Below are 6,435 nucleotides of genomic sequence, written 5' to 3' on the forward strand. Positions count from 1 at the left end.
CATGTGCATCGGGTCTCACTCTGGCAGCTGAGATAGGCCACCCCAACACTTGGCGGCACATCGGTGTCAGCCTTAGTAGGATAAATCTCCCTAGACTTATCCAACGGCTGTGAACATTCTAAACTAACACGAGTCTCATTATGTGTCCAGTTTAAGGGTATTACACAGAAACTCACCACTATAACATGAATCAAATATGTACTTTATTCATTTACAATAAATGTCATAAGTACATCAATCTGATTGGAGCTAAGGGCATACACTGTCTAACAATGGACACCATGGCAATGATTGCATTCAGCCATGGTGTGCGAAAGACCCACTATCGAAATAATCATGGTCCAAGAACTTATGGTCCATGTGCGTAGCACATCACACATCCATACATCACATGCATGAAATAAATTTATCCAATCAATTAGAATATCTGTTAAAACCTTAATTAATTAGATTAAATCAGTATCAGCCCAACAGAGCCCATAATGTTATCATATAACATTATCTAGGTACTTGGGTTGTACTGCATAAAGCAATTCAGCCCATGTAGCTAAATTAGGGCCGATTTAGTTTTTATCATATTAAAATTAGGTTTTTACTGAGGTGAGCCGAATTAAAGACTGAAGTGGGCCATCAACTCTCTGGCCTGAATCGAATTAGGGTTAAAAAAACCAACCCCATCGAACCAAGAATTCAGACCACCCAGTTTGGACCAAATATGGTGTAAATCGGCCCAAGTTTTGGTGTCCAATTCAAGATTTAATTCAAGAATAATGATCTGAAAATAAATTGATTCAAGATAATCAAATTATGAAGAAACTAATCTCAGAGGGCTGCACTGTGATTTTCTTGGATATCTTGCAAACCTGCAAAGAACAGTTAATCGCAGATTGTAGAATCGATATCTGCAAAATCGCAGATCGCAGAACTTGTATTTGCAAAAATTTCTTCTCCTCTGTTGCTAGCTCCAGCGATCTCCAGATGGAAATAAAATAGAAAAACCTAATTTTTCTATTATTACATCACGTCAAATTCCTATACAATTTGTCTAAAAAATAGAAAAAATATTTACAAACCAAAATTGAATAGAATAGAAATCATAGGGTATGCCAACCTTTGCACCATAAAGATTCGATCTCCATCACATGTGCAGCCTAAAAATTCAAGAAAAATTCACAGAACAATTCTATAAATTTTAGAGAATAATAAAGAATTATTTTTCAGATCATATGCCCATTATCTGGGAACCAATTCCTAGAAAAAAACGCTAACTATGCAAATCGGGTAGAATGCCTTCTGCCCATTTGCACAGGTTAAGATCTGTTCTATTTTGGTACAAGACTTGAACCTAGCTCTGATACCACTGAAGGGATGGGAGATCCATCATATGGATGGCCAAACCCTGCATGAAGGTTGGGCAAAATTTAAAAAAATTCTTTACTCCCATTCGGGAATTCTATTCCCAATTTAGAAAACTGCATTTTCAATGTTCAATCTTGTAACCAAATCAGACCAAATCTGAAACCAAATTAAGGAAGGGATATACCTGATACAGAATCCACGCAAGAATGTTCATCCCAATTTAGGTGTTCATGCCCAAAGAGAGTACCAAATCCTCCCTCCACTGAATATGACACACCTTAGGGTGTGGCAGGATCAGCAGATAGTTCTTCACCAAGAACTAGTGATTCTTTAGCAAGAATCGAATAAGACAGTGAGCATAGCTTCTAGATTGTTTCTTCTCGCAAGAAACAATATCAAGATCCAATCTTGATCGAATCTAATAACTGGAGATCAAACAGGGTGGGTGGCAAGAGCAGGAAGAAAAAGAGCAGAAGACAAGAGCAGTCTAACTGTATTGTCTTCTCTCTATATTCAATGATGTGTCTTTGGAGGTTTGCCCTGCTCTCTCTATCTATAGCCTTAAAGAGAAAATTTCCTAATCTCATTAGGAGTTTCCAAATCCAAATCTTTTATTTGGACTTTGACTCTTTAAGTGATAAGGATAATCTCTTATCTTATCTACAGATAAAAATCAACATTCCTAATCAAATTAGGAGTTCCTTTTATCCAAATCTTTATTTGGATCTAGACTCTTTAAGTGGATAAGGATAATCTCTTATCTCATCTGTTGATCCAAATCCCAGATCAGCCCTTATTTAATTAATCTAGTTAACCCAATTCGAAATGGACTTTTAGGCCCATTAAGCTTTCAGTCTCACTTTCACTTTAATGTTGGCTAGCTTGGCTCTCTTTGTATGGCATGGGACCCCATCATTGATCTACACATCAACCACATGGGTTCAGCCTAGCCTCTATTACAAGGCCTGGCCGAATTCACTACTGAATACAGTGAACCCTTGAGTCCATCACTATGGGCTCTTAATGGGCCCAAAATTTACACTAAATGGTCATTGGGTCCAGCCATCTTATGAAGGCCCAAGGACTGTGAGCAGATGCAAGATTAGCCATCAGGTATAACTCTCAATGGTCTTACACTTAACCTCTCAGCCCATAATGATCAAACACTACACGACAAGAGAGGACCTCTCCCTTGGTTACAAGGTACAGTGCTACACTCTCTACTCATATGGACCCGAGGAATTAAAACCTTTTGCAAACATTTTGAAACCATAGTATATATGTATATCTCTATATAAATATATTTTGCAAAGCAAATTTCAATGTTTGAAATCAACTACCGGCAATTTAGGTTTCCATCAGAGAGAGTGCATCCCCGATTATTCACTTTGTCCAACAAAGGGGCTGATCTTGTCACTATGATCACCCATCTATCTCCAAGCTCCATGACAATACCGGAATTTTAGTCCGACTTAGGGTTTCAAGAAAACCCACAATGCTTGTACCTTAGATCTCACCCTAGCAGCTGAGACAAGCCACCCCAACCACCTTGGTGGTACATCAGTGTCAACCTTGGCTGGATAAATCTCCCCAGATCTATCCAATGGCTATGAAGATTCTAAACTAACACGAGTCTCATATGTGTCCAATTTAAGGGTATTACACAGAAACACACCATAATAACATGAATCAAATATGTACTTTATTTATTTACAATAAATGTCATAATGTACTTCATGCTGATTGGAGCTAAGGGCATACACTACCTAACATCTCAGCCTTAGGATCACCCTAGAACCATCCTAACCCTTCATTCTAAACCCTAGGGCACCCATATTTTTTAAAACCCAGTTGTCGCCCCCCCCCCCCCCCCCTTTCTATCTAATTCCAGTTATATCCACCCTTCTCCAAAAAAAGGACCACAGGGACCCTGGAGAAGGGGTTGTTCAATTCACCCAGTTAACAAGGTTAAGGTTTCTTGAAAAGTTCTTGGTTTGTAGAAGGGGAGGACACCCAGTTCTTGTCAGGAGGGATTTCTGCAAGGTGTTCAACCAATTTGCAACTACCGCCACTAGATCTGATCAACCATTCTTTTTTTCTGTTATTTTTATTTCTGCAATCTTTTAGATTTAATTCTTGTTCATTTCTCTATTTTGCAGATCTGAATTTGTTAGGTTTAAGCCTAAGGTGTCTCAAGGGGTTCAAGGGTTGTAGAAACAACGGATGCCTGGTTCTTGTCAAGAGGGGTTTTTGCAATCTGTTTGGCCGATTTGTAGCTACCGCCACCAAATCCAGATTCTGAATCATTTTTTTATTTATTTCTTTTATTTCCTTTGTTGATTCCCATACTTTATTAAATTCTAATTTTTATTTATTGTCTTGTTTAAATTTGAAACATTTAACTTTAGCAATAATAGATTTTATCTTCATATTTTCTGTCATTCCCGATTGCATTCTCTTGTCTGGATCTAAGTATATATTAATTAATTTTTCACTTGCTTCCCCGTGGATATGGCCCATTCTCACCCATTTACTACGTTAGCAGTTTGAGAAACGATAAAAATTATAAATACTTAAACTGGTTTTCCGAGGTGTTTAACGACGCGTTTCCAAACACACCAAGTTTTTGGCGCCGTTGCCAAGGAAGCAACGGAGAAAATTTTTTATTTGTTTTATCCGAATCTGTTTCATTATTTTTTTCCTTTTCAATTTATTACTTGATCCGTTATCTCAGTTTAATTCTTATTTCTCTTTGATTCCACAGGATGGAATAGCGAAAGGTAGGGTACCGGAGTGTTGCGGGATTGCGAGACGAAAGAGAACAAAAGAGAAATTGGATTGCATTTCAAGTGTAGTCGTTCCATTTTACTTTTAATTTTTTATTTTTATTTTTTAACTCTTTTATTTCATTCGAATAGTGATTTTTTAATTTTTAAATATTTTTTCCTACATCCGATTTTTTTTCTCTTCAGTTTTGTTTCTAGATCTATTTTCCTTTCTTTATTTTAATTTCTTGCTCGAATTTCTATCTTATTAGGTTTGTATTTTTCTTTTATTTCAAAAGAAATTGTTTATTTTATATTATTTTATTTTATTTTATTTATTGCCGCATAATTTTCTATTGTTTATTTTATTTTCGGTTTAATTTTTAGAATAATATTTTTCTTGTTAGAATTTATTTTGGTAGTTGTTAATCTTTTTAGCATAATTAATTCTTTTATTTTCTGTTTGTTATAATTATTTGTTGCCTTATTTAATTTCTTTTAGTTATTAAATTGAATAATTAATCATTAAAAAGGAAATTGTTTAAATTTTTTAATTTGAGTTTAAATTTTGAATTTTAATTTTAATTTTAATTCAAATCTGAATTTGAATTTGAATTTGAATTTGAATTTGGATTTGGATTTGGATTTGAATTTCAAATTTCGAAATTTAAATTTAAATTTTTTAATTTAAAAAAAATTAAAAAATAATTAATATAAAATAAAAATAATTAATATTTTAAAAGTTTTGCATTTGCATTCCAACATCTTGGATTTGATATGTTTTAGAGCATGCATCATATAGGATTATTTAATCGCTGAAATTATTTTATTAGTTATGAATGTGATATGTTTTCTTTTTATTTTATTGCTTCTTGTGCTTAGTTTATTTTATTATTTTATGTTATATTGCTGAATTGCATTTTAGAAATAATCGTTCATGCATTGTAATTAGATGCATTCATTTTGTTTGATTGTTTTGTTTCATTAATCCATTTAAGGGCACCCAACTTAAATAAGATAAGGTGGGGATTTCATCACCCTTCCTTAGCCCAAACATCACCACCCTTCACATGCAATTTATCCTAAACCCTAATTTAAAATTTGCATAGCAAGATCCTTTAGGGAAGCCTCACACTTGGTTCAACGGTGTGCTGAATTTTAGGAAAGCTTTTAATTACTTTCCATAACCGGCAGTTGGTGTCTAAGGAAAGAGGTTAAATGGCTACGCCAAAGCGAGTTTTCTGGTTACTTAATTATGTCCTTATGAGAACAAGGGGAGCCTCCCACATCCCCACCTCTTACCTAGCTAACCAAAGGAAGTGGTATAATTCCAAGTGAGCCTAAGAGGATTCACATTGGTTGAACGACTAGTTTAGGAAACCCTAGGTCAGCCCCTAGGTCGTGTGATTGATTTGCTTGCATTTTTTAAAAATTTAAAAATTTAAATTTCAGGAATTTAAATATCAAAATTTGAATTTGAATTTTAGTTTCGAATTTAAAAAAATAAAGAATAAAAAATAATTAAAAAATCAAATTTGAATTTAAATTCCAAGAATTTAAATTTCAAATTCTAAATTTGAATTTAAATTTCAAACCTCGAATAAAAAAATTAAAAAAGAAGAAAAAATTAAAAATTCGAATTTGAGTTTAAATTGTATAATTTAAATTTGAAAGTAAAATTCAAAATTTAAATTTCAAATTTCAAAAAAAAAAAAGGGGAGGGAGGTTTAAAACAAAATGAATTCAATGGCCGAAATTGTGGAATGTCAAACTACTTCCAACTTGAGCCATAGATAGATTAGAACCATGTGTCTCGACAACTGGATAGGATTAATGGGATGGCCCACAAAATTGACCAAGTCCTTGCATATCATCAACAAATTGGCCCATACCCAACCTTGTCGGCCTATCCATCATGTTCCATTTGTGCAAGCCTGACCAATCATGTTAGCCAGTGCACTGCAACAGGCCCATGTCAACCAATCATTCCAACCTAAGTACATGTGGCCAATAGATCTTTCCAACCCAATGCTAACCCATTCTTTAGCCCATACAACCCTAGGTGGGAAAATTAACCCAACTTCACTTATAGGGTCCAAAACCAAGAAACCCCCTGCCAGAGAGGCACTCCCAATGGTTTGAAGCCCAGATCCACTGGGAGTACAATGATTACCCTAGGACACAACCGGCTCAACCAAGTCAAACCTACACACAGTACCAGCAATACCACCCATCTAACTCCATGTCCCAGCAATTTCAGAGGCCACAAGTATAGAGTTCATTCCAACAGGCGTACCCTAGGAACCAACTG

This window comes from Nelumbo lutea, chromosome 7 (assembly GCF_056320005.1).
Source record: "Nelumbo lutea isolate HS-2025 chromosome 7, American lotus-T2T, whole genome shotgun sequence".
NCBI lineage: Eukaryota > Viridiplantae > Streptophyta > Magnoliopsida > Proteales > Nelumbonaceae > Nelumbo > Nelumbo lutea.